At 33.6% G+C, this 25,571-nt stretch overlaps 4 long non-coding RNA genes across 4 annotated transcripts; 2 read left to right on the forward strand and 2 right to left on the reverse strand.

Annotated features, from left to right (window-relative positions):
* Positions 1–880: 880 nt before the first annotated feature.
* On the forward strand, positions 881–4,893 carry LOC134278219 (uncharacterized). Its single transcript, XR_009994394.1, has 4 exons — positions 881–947; positions 2,007–2,060; positions 2,751–2,860; positions 4,575–4,893. It is a non-coding gene; the product is annotated as an uncharacterized LOC134278219 (long non-coding RNA).
* A 2,765-nt stretch (positions 4,894–7,658) lies between these two features.
* LOC134278222 (uncharacterized) lies at positions 7,659–25,310 on the reverse strand. Its single transcript, XR_009994397.1, has 3 exons — positions 25,119–25,310; positions 10,299–10,411; positions 7,659–7,908 (listed from the first exon to the last, which is right to left on the reverse strand). It is a non-coding gene; the product is annotated as an uncharacterized LOC134278222 (long non-coding RNA).
* LOC134278220 (uncharacterized) lies at positions 15,166–18,670 on the forward strand. Its single transcript, XR_009994395.1, has 3 exons — positions 15,166–15,185; positions 16,576–16,669; positions 18,539–18,670. It is a non-coding gene; the product is annotated as an uncharacterized LOC134278220 (long non-coding RNA).
* On the reverse strand, positions 21,892–23,080 carry LOC134278221 (uncharacterized). Its single transcript, XR_009994396.1, has 2 exons — positions 22,975–23,080; positions 21,892–22,277 (listed from the first exon to the last, which is right to left on the reverse strand). It is a non-coding gene; the product is annotated as an uncharacterized LOC134278221 (long non-coding RNA).
* Positions 25,311–25,571: the final 261 nt, after the last annotated feature.

Consider the following 25,571-nt stretch of genomic DNA (forward strand, 5'->3'; position numbering starts at 1 on the left):
TTCCATCTCACATAAGTATAAAAGAAAAGTTTAATTGTACATGTCCTACATGTTACTGAATAACATTTATCTTAGGCAATTGTAATTATGATAAACAAAAACAGTTCTCATTTCAATAGCATTTGGGGTGACCAAACATTTCATAGGTCAAATGCTAAAGAAACATATACATGCATGTGTCAATAACAATGAGCTTTTCCACTGATGGTTCAAAATTGAATGCCAATTAGTAATTGGTCTTATTTAAAATAATAGCTTATTACACGTACTTATGGAAAGCCTTAGGGTACCCCCACATTATTATTATTTTTTTCCTATATAATATACCAAAAATAATTATCTCATCCAAACTTGCTTTTTACAACATTATTATTATTTTCCTGCAACAATTATAATCTTGTTTGTTAAATGTGTACACATTATTATTATTTTGTCCTACAATTATAATCATTCACTTCACAATAATAATCTTGCCAGTCAATGTGAACACATTATTATAATTTTTCGCCTCATGATTATAATCTTGTCAGTCGATGTTTAAAAACATTATTTTTATTTCACCTCAAAATTATAATAATTATTCTTACTTTTAACAATTATAATCTTTTTTGTCCAAGCGAACACATTATTTTTATTTCGCTTCAATTTCATGCCAATTTTATTCCACATCGATCATACAATTATAATCTGTCCTACTCCAACAATAATAATCGCGACCAAAAAAGTTGCAACATTATTATTATTTAGACGCTTGAAATCAAACGTTTGTGTGATTTTGATGTACAGAACAATTATAATCTTGACTTCAATTTTTGGGAAAGATTATTATCATTTGGACGCTTGAAAAAGTAAACGTTTGTCTGCCGAAGAAAATCATGTGGTTAAAGGCCATGTGCTTTCCAACGAAGTGCCGAGTGCGCGGCCAGGGAAAGGCAGGCGGTTTGCCGGTAAGTAAAGATGATTTTGTTATATTAATGTACAAATAAGTGAATTCTATTCATTCGATAAAGGAAATGTCTCAGAAATCAGCTGTCAGTATGGTGTTATTGAACGACAGCTTCGGAAGAAGCCAGTTCGAATTATCTCTGTACTTTTGTATTGGAGATTGAGGTTGCATCAATGCATGCCATTGCATTATGAATTTATGTTCCAAATGTAGATTAAGTGGCGTTAAATTAAATGATATAGTGTATATATATTTACTAACAGACATTCCTTTAGTTTACTATTAGGCTAAATAGCTTGTACACTTTACAGTTTTAACTTGAATTTTCTCTGAAGTAAGTTATTTACATTGAGATCTATTGTTATTAACATTGAGACTCGGGTCAGTTGAGTCGCCCGTTTTAGACTGTATTAGACTTAGTAAAGTCAGGAGTTATCCTTGTGTCATGGGTTCGAATCCCATTGTGGGACATGGAGACCAGTTCTTCATATAACACGTATAACATAAGATATATTATATCCGAATGTGTTGATGGCAGAAAACAGAAAACACAATGGTTAAATAACACAATTGAGATTTATTAGTGACCGCAGTGTACTGCATTTTATATCCAATACACAATATTGATGGAGCTGAAAAGACATGTCTGTACTTTGCACCCGGTAACGGAAAAAGAGTGCGATGATAGGAAGCAAGTGGTGACATATACCATGTGATCAGAGATAGCAAGACAATCAGTGGCTAGCACTTCCAGGACTACTACATTCAGATAAAATGGTATAAACCGAGGTCCTATGTAGGTGCTGGCTCAAAAAAGGTCCCTCAGTGTTCAATGGCCATAATTGCTGAGTATAGAATAAATTTGAAGCTCTCCACCAGCAAATGGTGGCGTCTCCATATGAGTGAAAACATTTTTGAGAGGAACATTAAACAACATAAAAACAAACAAAAAACTTGAAGTTAAAAGTCTGACTATTGATGAAAATTATTGTCTTCATTGGCTGATTTTATCTATGATTGGATGAAAACATTTTTTTATTAAACAACTGTTATGTTGCAGATTATGCATAAGTTGAGGAAAGGAGCTGCTGTGGGATGGTACAAAAAGTTCCAGGTAAAAGACAGCCTTTTTCATTTATTATAAAGGGGTATGAACATGCACATTTACTGTATAATCACAAATTTCGTTGGGGTGTAATTTTCGTTGTTTTCGAGGTGTGGAGAGACCCACAAATTCATGTCCACCACAAACTGTAAATTGTTACATATAAAACTACCCAACAATTTTTCATCCACAAAATCAAATCCCCAGGAACCAAGATTTTTCATCAAACCACGAAGTTTGAACCCAGGAAAATATGTAATTTTATAGTATGTTCACCTCTGGGTCAATCTACTGGAAGTTGAAGTTAAATGTTAGATTCGCTCTCATACTTGCTACACTAACATCTAACAATATCCCATAGAAGGTCACGTCAGAGGTCCAATTTGGGACAACTGTAGACTTATTCGCTTCAACAAATATACAATGATTTTGCAGGCAACAATTTGATTGGATGATAGAATCTGACCTCTGACATGACCCTCTGTGGGATGTTGTTACTAGATGTTAGTGTATGTGAGGGGATCTAATTTTAATTAGATTTCCTCTGGGTGTTTTTAAAGTCACAGCATAAAAGCCATTTAGGAGTTAGTAGATTTTAAATATGAGAATTTCTACATTTTTTTGTTCAATCATCAGTCACCATGAGAAATACAAATTATGCTCTAGTTTTTAAAGAATTATTTGCACATTCAATTTCAGGAGCAACAAAGAGTCTTGATTTTTATAGGCATGCAGGTTTTAAAGAAAGAAAACTGTGTTGTAAAGAAAGAAGAAGTTTTCCACTAAAAATAGTTGTAAATGACACAAAGGTAAAAAGGACATTAATGGTTAGAAAGAAATAAGAAATTATTTAACACAGTGGCAGTTTTTTTGTTGCAGTTTGAAAACGCTATTCAAAATGTTCACCGTATAAAACTTTAATATATAAAATATGTTAGATAATTTCTTTAAAATTTAAAGCTTAACACAAATTTTAGAGATGTCAAGATAAAAAATGTTCATGCAACTGAATAGCTCTTATCAATGTATATAGTTTAAGCATATGAAGATAAACCAAAGTCTCTTGAATAGTTTCTTTAAAACTAAGCTATACTCACTAATTTAAAGAAAGGTCAAGGTCAAAGGAAAGATCAAGTAAAATAATGATTATGAAGTTGAATAGATCCCGTCAATATGTATCTGCACATATCTAAGGTTTGATAAAAATATATGAAACAACTTTTGATACAGAACTTAACATAAAGTTAAGAAAATTGAGGTCAAGGTCAGAAATGTTCATGCAGTGGAGTTACTCTTATTAATATATATCAGCATGTGGAGTTCAAAGTGTGATAGAAGGACAGTAGGACATGTTATTAACTTTAAAGCAATATGAGCTGTATCTTTGAAAATTTTATTTTGCTGGTCAAATGTGCTTTTATGATAAATTTGTAGATAATTTAAACCCCTATGACCAATAAGCCCAAAATAAGGTTTAAAATGTTTCAGAAGAAATATTTCTTTTCAACCAAATATACAGTTTTATATAAGAAATCATTATTGTACAGGACGACAATAAATCAATTTTGCTTAAATCAAAGCTAATGAAAAATTTTCCATAGCAATAATGAACAACAGAAGTTTATAAATGATTTATTTTTCTGTCATTAAATTAGTTAATTACAATTTTGCAATAAAATTGTCAAACAAGCAGCTCATATTGCTTTAAGTAAACCCGTTTAATATTTATGCTATGGTGAGGCCACAATATTGGGTCATTTTTCATTGAAAAAAGGAACATTTTTTAGCTCACCTGAGCCTTCGGCTCAAGTGAGCTTTTCTGATCACATTTTGTTCGTTGTCCGTCCGTCTGTCTGTCTGTCTAGCTGTCCGTCTGTAAACATTTCACATTTTTAACTTCTTCTCAAGAACCACTGGGCCAATTTTGACCAAACTTGGTACATATCATCCTTGGTTGAAGGGGAATTCAAATTGTTAAAATGAAGGGCCAAGTTCCCTCACAAGGGGAGATAATCAAGAAAAGACAACAATAGGGTGGGGTCATTAAAAAATCTTCTCAAGAACCACTGGACCAGAAAAGCTAAAACTTATGTGGAAGCATCCTTGAGTAGTGTAGATCTAAATTGTTCTAATCATGACCTCCGGGGGTAGGGCGGGCCATAATAGGGAATCAAAGTTTTACAATGGGGAATCAAAGGATCCTATGATAGTGTAGATTTCAAATTATCTACATTATGATCAGTTGGGTATGGTGGGGTAACAATATGTATCACAAGACTGAAGGGGGAAATCTGGTAAAGAACGGAATTGTCAAAGCTTCTCAGGTGAGCGATGTGGCCCATGAGGCCCATGGGCCACGTCGCTCACCTGAGAAGCTTTGACAATTCCGTTCTTTACTTGTTTAAATTCTGCAGAACACCAGGACCAAGTGACCTAAGTGAGCATTGTGGCCCATGAGCCTCTTGTTATGTGTTATTTAATTCTTCATGAATCAGGTGGTATAATGATATTTTTATATTTCAGTTCTTCCTATGAAGGATGTCATAACCCACTTTGAAAAGAAGTTTGTTGGAAAGAAAAGGATCTGAAGTGGGAGAAAGAATTGTTTATATTCAGATGGATTTATAGACTGTCAGATCTTAATTCTGTATTATTTGTTCCGCAACACTGAGCCTATAAGCTTTTGACTTGATGGTTTATCTAATTTGAGAGAGCATAGTCCAGTTTTTAGGCATTTCAAGATTAGCAATGCAGAATACTGATATGTTAACATGTAATGGCAGGTAAAAATCCCACACAAACAGGACACTGATAAGACTGGAATTTAGAGATATTTCATTTTTCTCTTGTTTATGCCAGAAACAATATAATAAATTAATAACTTGAGTCTTGCTTTGTGCTTATGTTTTCATGCCTTCGTAAATGAAGTTTCGGGGGTATATAGTTTTTGTCGTGTCTCGGTCTGTCTAGCTGTTTGTCCGCAAAAACTTTAACCTTGCCCATAACTTTTGATTTAGAGGAGCTATGACTTTCATATTTCACATATGTACTCCTTGTGTTTAGATCTCTCATTTGTCATACATGTACCACCAACAATGACCTTTTGATTATGACCTCGGAGATTTACATACTAATGACAAGAGGCCCATGGGCCACATCGCTCACCTGAGCACTGTGGCTAGGAAAAAGTAGAAATTGGTTTATTATTGAAAAGTTTACATCCAGAAGTAGTTTCCTGACCAATCATGGCTTTGCTATTCTTAAGAAGATTTTTAAAGAATTTTCCTATATATTTCTATGTAAAACTGTAAATGTGAAAAGTTTACAGACAAATGGATGCCAGACAAAATGTGATCAGAAAAGCTTACTTGAGCCTTCAAATCAGGTGTGCTCAAAAAACTTAAACCTCGCAGTAACCTTTTAATTGTAAGGGCTAGAGCTTTCCTACTTCAGACATGCAATACTTGTGAGAAGACCATTCATTAGATACCAAGGGCTTTGACCCTTTCACCTTTGAGTTTGACCTACTTTAAAAAACAAACCTTGACCAAATTTTTTAAAGGGTTAGAGTTAGTGCTTTCATGTATATTTTTTTAATCCTTGTGACAAGACCTATCATTTGATACGAAGACCTTTGACCTTAGAGTTTGACCAACTTTTTAAAAAAAACTAACCAAAACTTTTAAACAGTTAAGGCTAGAGCTTCCATAGTTCACATATGTATTCTTTGTGGCAGGATCATTTATTGGATACCAGTAACCTTGACCTTTTGACCTTGGAGATTTCCAGACTTATGAAAAAAACTTAGCAATAACTTATGAATGGTTAGGGCTAGGGTTTCCAGGTCAGAAGCTCAAGGTTATTGGTATTGAATTAAAGGTCTTATTACGGAAATACACATGTGAAGTAAAAAAGCCCTAGCCCTTATTCTTCAAAAGTTATTGCCAAGGTTAATGTTTTTCATCAGTCCTGAAATATCTAAGGTCAAGGTCAAAAGGTCAAGGTATTTGGTATCCAATAAAAGGACTTGCCACAAAAAATAAATATGTGAAGTATGAGATTTGAGTGTGAATTCCTTCTCAAGGTCAAGTACATGTATGTGAAGGTACTGCGTAACTCATTAAAAGTCATGTGTATACATATAGTTTACAGATTATCAGACACAAATATGAAGCCCGCTATTTTTAGTACACATAAAGTACTGTATACAGGGAAATTTTCGCCCCTTTCGCCCTCTCCTTGATTGGGCGAATTTAAAACGGGCAAATTCAAATTACACCTCATAATTCCTTCAACAGAACTATGACTGGGCGAATTTAAAACGGGGTAAAATTGTTCATAAGTTCAAAAGGGCAAAAGTAACATGGGGCGAAAATAACCCTGTAAACAGTATATAGGCCATATAGAAGCTCCCATATTTTGAGCATGTATTTCCAATGTTGGTGAACAGCATTTGGGTCTACAATTACCACATGTATATGACAGAGCTCCAACTTTTCCAACATGCCTTCCATTACATGTTTGTCATTCAAGTCCAAAAGAACATCACAAAAAAATCATCACAATTTAATATCCATATTATTTTAGTGAATTCTATCTCTCCCATCAATATCTTGAGAGACAATATTTGGTCTTTATTTTCAATTTTGAGTAAATATTAAAATTTAATAATGTACCTCTTGTCTTCAAATGGGTAAGTCAATAATCATTACCAGACAACTTTGAATAAAATATACTGTATGTGCAAATTACTTTCAGGAAAAATAAATAAAATCTAATTGCAAAATATTCAATTAGCAAATGCATCAATATTTTGGTAAATATATATACAGATTTAACAAGAGACTCAGGGACCAACTGGTTTACCTGAGCACTGTGGCTATTAAGTAAAAGGCAAAAATCAGTTAAGTATTGAAAAACTTAAATGCATAAGGCCAAGCTTAAAAAATTCTTTGTTTGCAGTTGCTGACTTATAATTTTTAGACTGGGTAGGTAGGTCGGGATTCTTTTCTTTTTTTTTTATAGGATTTTTGTTACATAACAAATAATAGACCTTTTCTATGTTTTCATAGGCCTACTAAACATGAGTAAGCTCCACTCTTGTTACAAACCACTTATTGAGAAAAACAAGTCATAATTTGAAAATAAAACAGTTTCAATATTATGAAAAATTAAAAAAAAAAATTAATTACAAAATGGCTAAAGAAAGTTTTGGGTCGGGTGCATTTTCAGTGGGTCGGTAGGCAACTGCAAACAAACTAATTTTTATTTTAGGCCTAAGTGGTCCTGACCTATCCCTAAAAGGGAGGGGTATTATTTGACTAAATTGAACCTACACTAAATAAGGATGCCTATATAGTTTTGATTGTGGCCTTTTTTTCCCTAAAAGTTTGAACTTTCAGTGGCCCCACTCTACACCCAGGGGGTTATGATTTGTACAAACTTGAATCTACCCTATTGGACAACGATTCCACATCTTGGCCCATTGGTTAAACAGAGTATCAAATGTAAATATTTCAATAATGAAAATGTATCAAAAATGCATCACTTTAAATGAAGTGTTAAATGATTTTAAAAGGAAAAAGTTCATGGAACAACAGGAACAACACATGCAATCTTTCATCAAGAATTCTCTAATTTGCCAAGACTCTTCTTTCTTCCAAGTTATTCACATTGCAACTTTTTGTCCAGAACGGCGCACTCTTCTAAGGAGATTTCTCTGATATTTATCACGGCTGTGTTTTCCTTATCTTCCAACTGCAAGATTTCGTCCTTAGGTCTAAAACTTAATATGATGTGCTCAAAGTCTATCAAGGTGAAGTTCAAACTCCAACATCGAATTTATGGTTCCTAAACCCTGAAAATAACATTAAAAACACAATAAGAGTTTTCATAATCATCGTTGAGACACATAATCATGGTAAAACTTGATTGAATGGAAAATTATTACCATGATAAGTATGACAAGTGGAGGGCTCCCAATGTGACAGCAAACAGGGTTTTTCTTGTGTGAACAGACCTGGCATTAAATTCTTACATGAATAAAAAAAATGTCTATTTGCAAGAGATATTTCCCTTTATCAAAAAAAACCCTCAAAATTTTCTCACAATATCTTTTGTAACTTGCATGGATTTTAAAAAAAATATTTAATTAAAACTTCTTTTGACAATTTTTTTGACAATTTTATAGTTCGCATCTTTACTGGCAACGTATGGGGCAACAAAAAAACCCTGCAAAATGAACAAACACTAGGATATTTTGCACAGAAGTGACGGAGGTCAAATAAAAGACCCATGGGTCACATTGCTCACCTTAGCCCTTTGGTTTTCAGTGTTGAAAAGTAATAATTCATACTGGGCCCAAACTGATCTTAAAGGAAGGGGAAGCAGGCATGATTTGAACAAGCTTAAATCTACACCAATCGATGATGCTTTCTATTTCTTTGACTAATCATGGCCTTAGAAGATTTCTAATGATGTTTTCTTTGTATTCTTGTGTAAAACTTTTCCATTTTGGCCCCATCCTAACCCTGGGAATCCCCTATTATGTATGATAAACAAATACAAGACATTTCTTAATCGTTAAAGTTTACTTGAGCCTTATGCCCTGTAGTTTACTTGAGCCTTATGCCCTGTTCACAAGGAAAGTTTAATTCACTGTAATACCTAAATCTAACTATTGACATGCGGCCTGTGACTTAATTCAGGCCTTATGCATGTGTCAAAATTTAATTCGAATTAGCTTTGATTAGCGTTCACACGGAGCTAATGCGAAGTAATTTAATACAAAGTAAATTAATTCAAATTAAACTTATTCGCATTAAATTCTCCATGTGAATGCTGTGCAAATTTAATTTGCAGTTAGGTTTTATTCGAATTAAACTCTCAATGTGAACAGGGCATTAGACTCAGGTTAGGAAAGCTAAATTGTAAATAATTATTTATAAAGTAGATGACTCTCTGTTCTAAACATACCAATATATTTCTGCAGAATAAATTAAATAAAAATATAAATCTCATTGTGACATGACCCGGTGAGGTTTTCTTTGAAGTCAAGCATACTGTAACTGCGATACAGAACACTTTTTGTGGGCGTTTCTTATGCAAATGAGCAGAAACTGTACTGTATCTTCAAAATATCAACGATACAGTACGTTATATTTTTGCCATGACTGAAAGCTGTATCTGTATAGACAGACACAAAATGGTTCAATTCGCATGATAGCACTGTTAGTATTTACTAAAAATTTGAGGTGAATTAAGAATAAAATTTTACAACGTAAATTTATCAGTGTCGGATTCAAAAATTTAAGAAAAGAAGGAGTGGGGCAGTTCACAACTGATTACTTTGAACACCCTCCCCCCTGCCCCCCCCCCCCAAAAAAAAAAATCAGTGGAAATCTTATTTCGTGGGGTTAGATTTATAACCAACCAAGACACTATGTGCTTGATATCGTTACTTGTTGATAAATTAAAAAGCGTATGTATACAAGTTTACCAAAAATCATTTACGAAAGCGAAAAAAAAAATCAAGGAGGGTGGAGGGGGGGGGGCTCAGTGATTGCTCGGATCCCCTTTGGTTTCACTACATTTTATTAAAAACATGAAGTTAAATATGGGTGGGTCCCCGTCCTTTCATCTCCACGAAGCATTTTTGTTTCAATAATATTCTGCATGATTCTTATATATCAAAATGTTTTGCATTAATTAAGTCGTGGCTTAAAAAAAATGTCAGCAAAAGCTGAAAAGAGAAAAAAAAACCACTACGTAATGAAATCTAAATTAATTTTTTTTTAGAACAAATTACATTATGCATCCCCTAAATAATTATTTTAAAATGATAAATACCTGCACGTCCACCTCACTCGGCATTTCAGTTGCGAATGCTTAAAATGGGATACTAAATCAACTTTCTGCAAAATCATCTGATTGGTCGAGTGATATGTACCCAAATACGCATGTAAATTAGTGAGGTCATGAGAAAGGTCATGTGACAAGTCATTTAGAATACTCGTTTCCTACTGTATCGGAGATACAGGGCGGGGCCCGGCTCGAGCTATCGCTCTCGCCTCAAGCCACGCCCTGTATCTCAGATACAGTAGGAAACTCGTACTCTAAATAATACCAGTGGCAGATTTATCCATGGGGGGAAGGGGGTTAAGAAAATGTAACAGGTACTTGGAAAGTTTTACATTAATAAATATATACAATTTCCTAATTTTTTCTTACCATTAATGTTCTTTTTACCTCTGTGTCATCTGCAGTTCTTTGAGTTGAAAATCTTTTTCTTTCTTTACAACACTGTTTTCTTTCTTAAAAACCTGCATGCCTCTAAAAATCAAGACTTTAATTTGCTGCTCCTAAAATTAAAAGTACATGTGCAAATAATTCTTTAAAAAAACTACAGCATACTTTCTATTTCTCATGGTGACTGATGATTGAACAAAAAAATGTAGAATTCCAGAAATTTTGACATGTTTCATATTTAATATTTGTCAACTGACTCTTTTAATGGCCGTGAATTGAACCAGAAGTCTCTGTCGAGACTGAAGCTCTACTGGTTTGTACTTATAGCATAGGAAGAGAAAAGTACTTAAGCAGTTGGAAGTTGAAACTTTTCAGCAATAAATAGAATAATGATCCTTGATTAAGTCTCTTTATGTTCTTAATGTAGTCTACTTGCATTCCACATTATATTATAATCAGACTAAAACTGTATTTGGAGTAGCATTTTGAGAGTATTTAACAGAAATTTCTACATTTAGTAACCATGGCAACACCATTCATTGAAGTGAAAAACTGATACATAGAATTATGTACCTTAGTGTAGTCTACTTGTGTGCCAAGTTATATTGAAATCAGACCAAAACTGTAGGAGGAGTAGCATTTTGAAAAATTGTTTACAGACAGACGGACAGACAGACAGACGGACGGACGGACGGACGACGGACGCATTACTATCGCATAGGCTCTTCTGGTCTCTGACCAGTAGAGCTAAAAACAGAGAATTGAAAATTGTTTGTTTTTTTTTAATCATTGAGCAGGTTAGCTTAAAACAAATCCAACACAAGAGTGATTCCTGATTGTGTTTAGTGATTAATGGTGCAGTTTATTGGTAGTTATTTGAATATACCCAGTAAATTGTAAAATTTAACAATAACATCGCTCTTGATAACAAACATAGGGTCGCCCATGTGGAGCAGAAGTCAGAGTGTTTGCTCTTAGAGTTGCAGAGAAAGGAGTTGATCCTTTGTTTTGGGTTCGAATCCCACTGTGGGACATGGAGTCAGGTCTTTAGGATGAAACTGTATAAATCAAGGCCCCATGTCACAGAAGGTGCTGATCCCTCATTGTTCAATGGCCCTCAGTATTAGTTAAAACTTGCAGCTCTCCACTGATAAGTGGTGGCGTCTCCGTATGAGTGAAAAAGTCTCGACAGGGTCGTTAAACCATGCACGGATCTAGAGAGGGGAGGGAAGATCCCCTCAAGGAATTTGCAAGGTTATCAAATTTATATACAGGTGACTCTCGATCTCTCGAAGTTCAAGGGACCGCAAGAAAAGTTCGAAAGATCGAAGGGTTCGAGAGATAGAAAGTAAATAAAACCGGAATTCTCAGTTCCGTTCATCGAAGTTCTACTTTTATAAATACCGGAAGTATATGTAAATAAAGTCATTGCACGTTTTCTATCGTATTTTACAGGTAATATTTACTTGATATCAACAACAATGATCGTACTTCGACTAAATAAAACGAATTCTTAAAGTTTCAATACTTATTTGTTCTTATTTAATAATTACATGAAATCCGAATAGCAATTGTAGGTTTGACTATTCCGTGGCTTGATCGGGTCCTTCACCTGTTCACCAATGTTCACAAAATTTTTCTTAATCGGTATTTAGTACTTCAGAAAGGAATTTCTTGTGCAATATTTACCATACTGGGATTATGTCGACGGTAATAAAAGTTCATAGCGTATGGGAACTTATCGATTTGACTATAAATTATTTTCTAAAAATTGTCGTCTCGTTTTCAAGTCAAAATAAGTTGTGAATTTAAAAAACAGTTTATAATTTACCAATAATAATCAATTAATTATATCAACACTCGGACTACCCAAAGGTGAAGTGTCATCTACGTAAACACCCAATTAACACCTCTATGCCAAGCCCCAGGCGTTCACTGTTTTCCAGGTAAGTTTAGGCTGCATCAATTTTACGCTTGATTGGCTTGTACATACACACGCAATCAAAACTTCGAGAGATAGAGAGTAAAATTCAATGAAATATGTGTAACGGGACCCAGGTTTTGGTTCGAGAGAGAACTTCGAGAGATAGAAGTTCGAGAGATCAGGAGTAAATTTGCTTAGTTATATAGAAGAAAAAAACGAGACCGGAGGTTCACTTCGAGAGATCGAGAACTTCGAGAGATCGGAGTTTGAGCCATCGAGAGTCACCTGTACTAAAGCAAGAAAAGAGTTACTTAGGACCCCTCCCCCCCCCCCTCAGAAAATGCAGAACTCCCTGGTAAATGCGAATTTGTGTAAAATTGGACTGAAAATTCAAAGGTTTGAAGCATTAGAGCATTAGAAGTCATCAACTACCCACCCACCCGCCCCCACCCCTACCCACCCACCCAACACGAAATAGGTTTTTGAAGTTTGGGTGAGTTTACGGGAAAATGTCTGGATCCATGCCTGTGTTAAACAACAAACAAACATAGGTGTTTGCTGTCATATTAAGAGAAAAGTTTTGGTCCAATAATAGAATCAGAAAATCAAGACAAACAGTAAGACTCAATGTAAATGGCTTACTGCAGAGAAAATTCAAGCTAAACTGTAAAATACGAGTAAACTGTTCTGAAAGATATACCATTTAATCTACATATGAAACATAAATTCACAATGCAATGGCATGTATTGATTCAATCTCATTCTCCAATACAAAAGTACAGAGATAATTCAAACTGGCTTCTTCCGAAGCTGTCGTTCAATAACACCATACTGACAGCTGATTTCTGAGACATTTCCTTTATCGAATGAATAGAATTCACTTATTTGTACATTAATATAACAAAATCATCTTTACTTACCGGCAAACCGCCTGCCTTTCCCTGGCCGCGCACTGGGCACTGTTCATTGGGAAGCACATGGCCTTTAACTACGTGATTTTCTTCGGCAGACAAACGTTTACTTTTTCAAGCGTCCAAATAATAATCTTTCCCAAAAATTGAAGTCAAGATTATAATTGTTCTGTACATCAAAATCACACAAACGTTTGATTTCAAGCGTCTAAATAATGATAATGTTTCAACTTTTTTGGTCGCGATTATTATTGTTGGAGTAGGACAGATTATAATTGTATGATCGATGTGGAATAAAATTCTTATGAAATTGAAGCGAAATAAAAATAATGTGTTCGCTTGGACAAACAAGATTATACTTGTTAAAAGTAAGAATAATTATTATAATTTTGAGGTGAAATAAAAATAATGTTTTAAAACATCGACTGACAAGATTATAATCATGAGGCGAAAAATTATAATAATGTGTCCACATTGACTGGCAAGATTATTATTGTGAAGTGAATCATTATAATTGTAGGACAAAATAATAATAATGTATACACATTTAACAGACAAGATTATAATTGTTGCAGGAAAATAATAATAATGTTGTAAAAAGCAAGTTTGGATGAGATAATTATTTTTGGTATATTATATAGGAAAAAATAATAATAATGTAGGGGTACCCTACGGCTTTCCATACGTACTTACATTAAAAAAAAGTAAATATATACATCATATCCTTTTGCTTATGCAGACCAACCTCTGTAGTTTTGAATGACTAATAACCAGAAAAGTTTATTTTCTTAAAAGAATGTTTAATCAAATCGATCATAATTGAAGGATCTTAACATTTTATAGATATACCTCATTTCGCAATGGCTCTGAATGTCGAGCACAGGATTAAAGAAGAATAGCTGCACTTAAGCTATGAGAGTTGGATCACGATGTTTTGCGGAAAATGAATTTCCAAAATTCATTAAATTTATGTTTAATAGGTATTAAACAATGTCTTAAGAGGAGGTTTTGGTATATTATATTACATGAAATTATAAGATAATGCCATACGACACTAGCTTTTGCGACGGGAATCTTACAGTTTTGTCATACTTCTATTGTTATTCATATATATACTAGTTTTCAACGAGATTGTTTACATCGAACCGCAATTTGGCCATCGGTCTCATTTGCACAGAATATGTATTTTAATTTAAACTTCTACATATCCAAAGAACAACGTTGGCCAAGTTGCTGCTCTATGGAAAGCCGTAGGGTACCCCCACATTATTATTATTTTTTCCTATATAATTATACCAAAAATAATTATGTCATCCAAACTTGCTTTTTACAACATTATTATTATTTTCCTGCAAAAATTATAATCTTGTCTGTTAAAAGTGTACACATTATTATTATTGTGTCCTACAATTATAATGATTCACTTCACAATAATTAATCTTGCCAGTCAATATGTAGACACATTATTATAATTTTTCGCCTCATGATTATAATCTTGTCAGTCGATGTGTACACATTATTGTTATTTTGTCCTACAATTATAATGATCCAAACTTTACAATAATAATTTTGCCAGTCAATGTGGACACATTATTATAATTTTTCGCCTCATGATTATAATCTTGTCAGTCGATGTTTAAAAACATTATTTTTATTTCACCTCAAAATTATAATAATTATTCTTACTTTTAACAATTATAATCATGTTTGCCCAAGCGAACACATTATTTTTATTTCGCTTCAATTTCATGCCAATTTTATTCCACATCGATCATACAATTATAATCTGTCTCACTCCAACAATAATAATCGCGACCAAAAAATTTGCATCATTATTATTATTTAGACGCTTGAAATCAAACGTTTCTGTGATTTTGATGTACTGAACAATTATAATCTTGTCAGATTTTCTTTGGGAAAGATTATTATTATTTGGACGCTTGAAAAAGTAAACGTTTGTCTGCCGAAGACAATCACGTGGTTTAAGGCCATGTGCTTCCCTAGTATCAACAGTGCCGAGGACGGCGCCAGTAAAAGGCAGGCGGTTTGCCGGTAAGTAAAGATGATTTTGTTATATTAATGTACAAGGAAGTGAATTCCATTCATTCGATAAAGGAAATGTCACAGAAATCAGCTGTCAGTATGCTGTTATTAAACGACAGCTTCGGAAGAACTAGTTCGAATTATCTCTGTACTTTTGTATAGGAGATTGAGATTGCATCAATGCATGCCATTGCATTGTGAATTTATGTTCCAAATCCAGATAAAGTGGCGTAAAGTTGAATGATATATCTTTACGAACAGTATATGCTTGTATTTTACAGATTAGCTTGAATTTTCTCTGCAATAAGCCATTTACGTTGAATGTCGGTTGATTCTTACTGTTATTAGAAACTCTGATAAACGACTATTGATGATTTCATATATTGATTTGTCTTGATTTCCTGATTTTATTAAGTTATCTATTATTGGACCAAAACTTTTCTCTTAATATGACTGCAAACTTCTATGCATGTTTGTTGTTTAACACAGGCACAGATAGACATTCTCCGGGGGGGGGGGGGTCCATGTAACATGTAGACTCGCCCAAACTTCAAAAACCTATTTTGTGTTGGGGGGGGGGGGGGTAGTTGAAGACTTCTATCTTTGGAATTTTCATATTTACATACCAATTTAACAAAAATTCGCATTTACCAGGGAGTTCTTCGTTTTCCGAGGGAGAGTCCAAGGTAGCTTTTTTCTTGCTTTAGTATATAAATTTGAAAACTTTGCAAATTCCATGGGGGGTCCTCCCTCCCCCCTCTAGATCCGTGCATGGTTTAACGTCCCTGTCGAGACTTTTTCACTCATATGGAGACACCACCACCTGTAAGTAGAGAGCTTCAAGTTTTGACTAATACTCGGCACTCAGGGCTATTGAACAGTGAGGGATCTTTTTTGTGCCAGCACCTACTGTGACATGGGACCTTGATTTATATGGTTTCGTCCAAAAGACCTGTCTCCACATCCCAAAGTGGGATTTGAACCCAAAAGATAATGATCAACTCCTTTCTCTGCAACTCTAAGAGCAAAAGCTTTAACCACTGCTCCAAATGGGCGACCCTATGTTTGTTATCAAGAGCGATGTTATTGTTAAAATTTACTGGGTGTGTTCAATAAACTGCACAATAAATCACTTAGTATATAAACACAACCAGGAATAACTCATGTATTGGATTTGTTTTTAGCTCACCTGCTCAATGATAAAAAAAACAATTTTCAATATTCTGTTTTTCAAGTCACAGCTGCCATTAAAAGAGTCAATTGACAAATTCTTAATATGAAACATTTCAGAAAATATTGAAATTCTACATTTTTTGTTCAATCTTCAGTCACCATGAGAAATAGAAAATATGCTTTAGTTTTTAAAGAATTATTTGCACATGACTACATTTAATTTTAGGAGCAACAAAGAGTCTTGATTTTTAGAGGCATGCAGGTTTTAAAGAAAGAAAACAGTGTTATAAAGAAAGAAAAAGATTGCAGATGACACAGAGGTAAAAAGAACAAAAGTGGTTAGAAAGAATTAAGGAATTATATATTTATAACAGTGGCAGATTTATCCTGGGGGGTAGGGGGTTTAAGAAAATGTAATGGATACTCAGAAAGTTTTACATTGAGATTTATATTTTTATTCATTCTGCAGAAATATATTGGTATGTTTAGAACAGTCATCTACTTTATAAATAATTATTTGCAATTTAGCTTACCTGAGTCTAATGCCCTGTTCACACAGAGAGTTTAATTCGAAATATTTACATCCACTGAATATTTTCTCCTTTCTTTCTTAAGAAACCCCATTGCGTTCATCACTGCATAAACTACAGTAGGCATGTCGCCTGTACAGATTTCTTAATCAGTGGCTGTTCCATCAACGAAACATATAAAGACGTTCGCATCATTAATACAATAATTAATCTTTTTAATCCTACTTTAACTGATTATTTAAACAGATATAAATATAAACAAAAAAATGTCTTTCTTTGTTTGTTATTACTGGAATGAATGGTCGCAGCTATTGCAGAAAAAATTTACATAACCCGCTTACGCGGGTTATGTATTTTTTCTGCAACAGCTGCTTCCTTTCATTCCAGTAATAACAAACAAAGAAAGCATTTTATTGTTTAAATAACAAACAAAGAAAGCATTTCATTGTTTAATCAAATGTAAGTTACTGTAAATTAAATTTGAACATCATTCACACGGAAAGTTTTATGTGAAAAAGTTTAATTTGAATTAATTAACTGCGCATTAAATTACTTCGCATTAGCTCCGTGTGAACGCTAAGCGAAGCTAATTCAAATTAAATTTTGACTCATGCGTAAGGCCTGAATTAAGGCATAAGCCCCATGTCAATAGTTAGATTTAGATATCAGTGCTAGGTTTTAAGGAAAAATAAAGGAAAAATATGTTAATCACTAAATTGTATAAAAAACACTATGATTTTTATGTCAATTGAATCTGCGCGGTACACATGATGTGAATAACAAATGACGTCATAATAACATTGCTGATCTCCCTAATGTAGAAATAAAATTTTGATTTGCATAAGTTTACTTTGCTTTAGCTGTCGTGTGAACACAATTAAATACGCATTATTTTACTTCTCATTAATTTACTGTGAATTAAACTCTCCATGTGAAAAGGGCATAAGGCTCAAGTAAACTTTTCCGACTAAGAAGTGTCTGGCATCTGTTTATCGTACATAATGATCTCCCCAGGTTAAGGATGGGGCCACAATGGAAATCAAAGTTTTACACAAAAATACAAAGGAAAGATCATTAGAAATCTTCTAAGGCCATGATTAGTCAAAGAAATAGAAAGCATCATCAGTTGGTATAGATTTAAGCTTGTTCAAATCATGCCTGCTTCCCCTCCCCTTAGGATTAGTTTGGGCCCAGTAGGAATTATTACTTTTCAATACTGAAAGCCAAAGAGCTAAGGTGAGCAATATGACCCATGGGTCTTTATTTGACCTTTGTCATTTCTGTGCAAAATATCCTAGTGTATGTTCATTTTGCAAGGGCTTTTTTGTCGCCCCATACTTTGCCGTTATGAAATTGTCAAAAGAAGTCTAAATATTTTTTTTAAATTCATGCAAGTTACAAAGGATATTGTGAGAAAATAGGGAGGGTTTTTTTTTTTGATAAAGGGAAACAACTCTTGCAAATGTACATTTTTTATTCATGTAAGAATTTTATGCCAAGTCTGTTCACACAAGAAAAACCCAGATTGCTGTCACATTGGGAGCCCTCCACTTGTCATACGTATCATGAAAAAACTGCTCTACCCTACCAAGTTTTCCCATGATTATGTGTGTCAGTGATAATTATAAAGACTCTTGTGTTTTTAATGTTATTTTTCAGGGTTCAGGAACCATAAATTTTATGTTGGTGTTTGAACTTCACCCTGATAGACTTTGAGCACATCATAAGTTTTAGACCTATGGACGAAAATCTGGCAGTTGGATGATAAGGAAAACACAGCCATGATAAATATATCAGAGAAATCTCCTTAGAAGAGTGTGCCGGTCTGGACAAAAATGTGCAATGTGAATAACTTGGAAGAAAAAAGAGTCTTGTCAAATTTCAGAGTATTCTTGATGAAAGATTGCATGTGTTGTTCCTGTTCCATGAACTTTGTCTTTTTAACATTATTTAACACTTCATTTGAAATGATGCATTTTTGATACATTTTCATTATTGAAATATTTACATTTGATACTCTATTTAACCATTGGGCCAAGAAAGGTGAATACTCATGTGGTATCATTGTCAGATAGGGTAGATTCAAGTTTGTACATATCATGACCCCCTGGATGTAGAGTGGGGCCACACTGAGAGTTCAAACTTTTAGGGAAAAAGGCCACAGTCAAAAATATATAAACATCCTTATTTAGTGTACGTTCAATTTTGTCAAATCATACCCCTCCCTTTTAGGGGTATGTCAGGACCATTTATGCATTTAAGTTTTTCAATACTAATCTGATTTTTGCTTTTTTCTTAGCCACATTGCATAGGTGAACCAGTTGGTCCCTGAGCCTCTTGTAAATCTGTATATTATATATATTTACCAAAATATTGAGGCATTTTCTATTTGAATATTTTGCAATGAGATTTAAAAAAAATATTCCTGAAAGTAATTTGCACATTTTATTTAAGTTGTCTGGTAATGATGTGTTATTGAATGGATATTAAATAGTGATTTTTTCTGGTGTTCTTTTGGACTTGAATGACAAACATATAATGGAAGGCATGTTGGAAAAGTTGGAGCTCTGTCATATACATGTGATAATTGTAGACCCAAATATTGTTCACCAACATTGGAAATACATGTTCAAAATATGGGAGCTACTATATGGCCTATATACTGTATGTGTACTTAAAATAGTGGGCTTCATATTTATGTCTGTAAATATGTAAACTGTATACACATGACTTTTAATGAGTTACACAGTACATTCATATACATGTACTTGACCTTGAGAGGGAATTCACACTCAAATCTAGTATTAAAAAAATTTGAATGCAAGTAGATTTCCAAACAAGATGTGTTTGTGAAACACTGATGCCCCGGTATGGCAACATAGTGAAAATTAAGCTTCTCTTAAATGCAAATTTAATATATTGTTACCCAAAGTAGGGTCTCCAAACTGGAAATACAATTGTGAAACATGAAAACCCTATCAACATCTGTTCCCAAGTTATGACCAGGCAAAAAAAAATTTCATAAGTACATAAATCTTCAAGATCAAGGTCAGAAGCTCAAGGTTATTGGTATTGAATGAAAGGTCTTGTTACAAAAATTACATATGGGAAGTATAAAAGCCCTAGCCCTTACTCTTCAAAAGTTATTGCCAAGGTTAATGTTTTTTCATAAGTCCTGGAATGTCAAGGTCAAAAGGTCAAGGTTTTGGTATCCAATAAAAGGACTTGCCACAGAAAATAAATATGTGAAGTATAGAATCCCTAGCCCTATTACCATTTATTAGTTATTGCTAAGGTTCAAGTTTTTTCACAAGTCAGGAAATCTCCAAGGTCAAAGTTATTGGTATCCAATAAATGATCCTGCCACAAAGTACACATGTGAAGTATTGAAGCTCTAGCCCTAACCGTTTAAAAATTTAATTGGTTACATCTTTTTAAAAAATAAGTCAAACTCTGAGGTCAAGGTCAAAGGTCTAGGTATCAAATGATAGGTCTTGTCACAAGGATTAAAAAACTAAAGTATGAAAGCAATAGCTTGTACCCTTTAATATATTTTGTCAAGGTTTGTTTTTTTAAAGCAGGTCAAACTCCAAGGTCAAAGTCAAAGCTCTTGGTATCCAGTGAAGGGTCTTCTCATAAAGATTACATGTGTGAAGTATGAAAGCTCTACCCCTTGCAATTCAAAAGTTATTTCCAATGTTAAAGTTTTTTACGAAGTTTTGGGGGTATATAGTATTTGTCGTGTCCGTCTGTCTGTTTGTCCGCAAAAACTTTAACCTTGCCCATAACTTTGATTTGGTAGAGCCATAACTTTCATATTTCACGTGTATTTCTTGTGACAAGACCTTTCTTTGGGTACCACCAAATGTGACCTTTTGACCTTGGAGTTTGACCCACTTTTACATGAAAATTTTTAACTTTTACTTTGGCCATATTTTTTTAACAGTAGATACCAGGACATTTATACTTTACATATGTATTTTTGTCAAAAAACCTTTCATTGGATACCTGGAACCTTGACCCTTTGACCTTGTATATTTCCGTACCTGTGAAAAAAAACTTTAGCCTTGGCTATAACTTTTGAATGGTAAGGGACAGGGCTTTCATACCTCATATACGTACTCCTTGTGAGAAGATCTTTCATTGGATACCAAGCATTTTGACCCTTTGACTTTAACCTTTAAGTTTGACCTACTTTAAAAAAGCAATCCTTGACCATAACTTTTAAAGGGTTAGGGCTGGTGCTTCCATACTTTACGTATTTAATCCTTGTGACAAGACCTTTCATTTGAAAACAAGAACTTTGACCTTGACCTTAAAGTTTGACCTACTTTCAAAAATTTTCAACCTTGGCTATAACTTCTGAATGGTTAGAGCTAGGGCTTCCATACTCTACATAAGTATCCTATGTGGCAAGACCTTTCATTTGATATCAATTACCTTGACCTTTTGACCTAGGAAATATTTGTACTTATTGAAAGTACTTTTACATTGGACTACTTTCAAATTTCACAATTGTTTTCCAGTGAGAATACCTTACTTTTGGTACCAATTAATTCAATTTGCATTTGAGAAAAGTTTAATCTTTGCGTTGTTTTTATTAGTATGTAAATCTCCAAGGTCAAAAGGTCAAAGTTGGTGGTTTCCAACGAAAGGTCTTAATACAAAGAATACATATGTGAAATATGAAAGTCATAGCTCCACTAATAAAATCAAAAGGTATAGGCAAGGTTAAAGCTTTTGCAGATAAACAGACAGACAGATGGACATGACAAAAACTATACAGCAAAACTCCATTATAACGAAGTCACAGGGACCTATGAAATTACTTCGCTATATCCGTAATTCGTTATAATCATACAAGAAATTCATTAAATTTATATAGCTGGGGATCCAAGATGACTCCGCTTTATCCGTAAATTCGCAATATCCGTGTTCGTACTAAGCGAGTTTTGCTGTATACCCTCCAAACTTCATTTATGGGGGCATAAAAGTATAAGCACAAAACAAGACTAAGTTATTAATTTATTATATTGTTTCTGGCATTAATTTTTTTTAATTCACACAAGAGAGAAATGAAATATCTCTAAATTCCAGTCTTATCAGTGTCCTGTTTGTGTGGGATTTTTACCTGCCATTACATATGTACATATTCTGCATTGTTAATCTTGAAATGCCTAAAAAATGGACTATGCTCTCTCAAATAAGATAAACCGTCAAGTCAAAAGCTTATAGGCTCAGTGTTGCAGAACTAATAGTACAGAATTAAGTGACAGCAAAAGGTCTAACAGTCTATAAATCCATCTGAATATAAACAATTCTTTCTCCCTCTTCAGATCCTTTTCTCTCCAACAAACTTTTTTTTCAAAGTGGGTTATGACATCATTCATAGGAAGAACTGAAATATAAAAAATCATTATACCACCAGATTCATGATGAATTAAATAACACATAACTAGAGGCCCATGGGCCACAATGCTCACCTAGGTCAATTGGTTCTAGTGTTCCACAGAATTTTAAAAAATGTTCCTTTTTTCAATGAAAAATGACCTAATATTGTGGCTTCACCTTAGCATAAACATTTGTAATGAGGTTTACTTAATCTTAATAACATGTCCTACTGTCCTTCCATCACACTTTGAACTTCATATGCTGATACATATATTTTATTAATAAGAGTTTCTTATTTCTGACCTTGACATTAATTTTTGTTAAATTATGTAAAGTTCGGTTTCAAGAGTTGTTTCAGATATTTTTATCGAACCTTATATATATGCAGATAGTGCCAGATACATACTGATGGAATCTATTCAATTTCATAATCATTATTTTATTTGACCTTTCTTTTGACCTTGACCTTTCTTTAAATTAGTGAGTAAAGCTTAGTTTTAAAGAAACTATTCAAGAGACTTTGATTAATCTTCATATGCTTAAACTATAAACATTGATAAGAGCTTTTAGTTGCATGAACATCCATCATGATATTTTAATAAAAATTTATGCTAAACATTTTGAATAGCATTTACAAACTGCAACAAAAAATCTGCCCCTGTGTTAAATAATTAATTCTTTCTAATCATTACTGTCCTCTTTACCTTTGTCATCCACCATTATTTGATGGAAAATCTTCTTTCTTTACAACACAGTTTTCTTTCTTTAAAATCTGCACCCCTATAAAAGTCAAGACTCTTTGTTGCTCCTGAAATTAAATGAGCAAATAATTCTTTAAAAACTAGAGCATAATTTGTATTTCTCATGGTGACAGATGATTGAGTAAAAAATGTAGAAATTCTCAAATTTAGAATCTATTATCTATATAACTCTTAAAAGCTGTGAATTTAAAAAAAAACCACCCAGAGGCATTAGATCCGCTCGCATACTTGCTACACTAATATCCAGTAACAACATCTCACAGAGGGTCAAGTCAGAGGTCAGATTCTATCATCCAATCAAATTGTTGCCTGCAAAATCATTGAATATTTGTTCAAAGGAATAAGTCTACAGTTGTTACGAATTTGACCTTAAATGTGACCCTCCATGTGATATTGTTAGATGTTAGAGTAGCAAGTATGTGAGCAGATTTAACATTTAACTTTAATTAGATTGACCCAGAGGTGAACATACTTACTGTAAAATCACATATTTTCGTGTGTTCAAACTTTCATGGTTTCAGAAAAAAATTTGGATCCTGGGAATTTGATTTTGTGTCTGAAGAATTGTTGAGTAGTTTTATATGTAACACTTTACATTTTGTGGTGGACATGAATTTGTGGGTCTCTCCACACCTCAAAAACAACGAAAATTAAACCTCCACGAAAATTTGTGATTTTACAGTAAATATGCAATGTTCATACCCCTTTAAAATAAATGGAAAAGGTTGTCCATTATCTGGAACTTTTTTTACCATCCCACAGCATCTCCTTTCTTCAACTTGTGCATAATCTGCAACATTACAGTTATTTCATAAAAATTGTTTTCATCCAATCATAGATAAAATCAGCCAATCAAGACAATTTATCAATAGTCAGACTTTTAACTTAGGCCTAAAATAAAATATTGTTTGTTTGCAGTTGCCGACTGACCCACTGAAAATGCACCCGACCCAAACTTTTTTTAGCCATTTTGAAATTTTTTTTTTCTCCAATTTTTCAGGATATTAAAACTGTTTCATTTTCAATTTTAATCTTCATCAATCTGACATTATACCAAGAGTGCAGCTTATTCATGTATAGTAGGCCTGTGAAAAACTCTATTTTATGTTATCTAACAAAAATCTGGAAACAATTTAAAAAAATATATATATATTGCCTACCTACCTACCCAGACTAAAAATTATAGGTCGGCAACTGCAAACAAAAATTTTTTAAGCTTGGCCTTAATGTTTTTTGTTTGTTTTTATGTTGTTTAATGTCCCTCTCAAGAATTTTTCATTCATATGGAGACGCCACCATTTGCTGGTGGAGAGCTTTAAATCTATTCTATACTCAGCAATTATGGCCAAATTGGCCATTGAGCAGTGAGGGGCCTTTTTTGTGCCAGTACCTACTGTGATACAGGACCTCGGTTTATACCATTTTATCTGAATGTAGTAGTCCTGGAAGTGCTAGCCACGGATTGCCCTGCTACCTCTGATCACATGGTATATGTCACACACCTGCTGTGACGTGTACCTATCATCGCACACTTTGTCTTTTACTGGGTGCAGAGTACAGACAAATCTTTTCAGCTCCATCAATATTGTGCATTCATTGTATATAGTAAATTGCATATGAAGGACTGGTCTCCATGTCCCACAATGGGAATCGAACCCACGACATAAGGATCAACTCTTAACTTTGCAACTGTAGAGCAAACAGTCTTATATGGGCAACTCAACTGACCCAAGTCGCAATGTAAATAACAATAGATCTCAATATAAATAACTTACTTCAGAGAAAATTCAAGTTAAAACTGTAAAGTACAAGCTATTAGTAAACTAAAAAATATCTGTTAGTAAATATATACACTATATCATTCAAATTAACGCCACTTTATCTACATATGGAACATTAATTCACAATGCAATGGCATGCATTGATGCAATCTCCTATACAAAAGTACAGAGATAATTCGAACTAGTTCTTCCGAAGCTGTCGTTTAATAACAGCATACTGACAGCTGATTTCTGTGACATTTCCTTTATCGAATGAATGGAATTCACTTCCTTGTACATTAATATAACAAAATCATCTTTACTTACCGGCAAACCGCCTGCCTTTCACTGGCGCCGTCCTCGGCACTGTTGATACTAGGGAAGCACATGGCCTTAAACCACGTGATTGTCTTCGGCAGACAAACGTTTACTTTTTCAAGCGTCCAAATAATAATAATCTTTCCCAAAGAAAATCTGACAAGATTATAATTGTTCAGTACATCAAAATCACAGAAACGTTTGATTTCAAGCGTCTAAATAATAATAATGTTGCAAATTTTTTGGTCGCGATTATTATTGTTGGAGTAAGACAGATTATAATTGTATGATCGATGTGGAATAAAATTGGCATGAAATTGAAGCGAAATAAAAATAATGTGTTCGCTTGGGCAAACATGATTATAATTGTTAAAAGTAAGAATTATTATTATAATTTTGAGGTGAAATAAAAATAATGTTTTTAAACATCGACTGACAAGATTATAATCATGAGGCGAAAAA

Source organism: Saccostrea cucullata, unplaced genomic scaffold (assembly GCF_032062105.1).
Source record: "Saccostrea cucullata isolate Sc308-1 unplaced genomic scaffold, CSIRO_AGI_Scuc_v1 ctg6694, whole genome shotgun sequence".
NCBI lineage: Eukaryota > Metazoa > Mollusca > Bivalvia > Ostreida > Ostreidae > Saccostrea > Saccostrea cuccullata.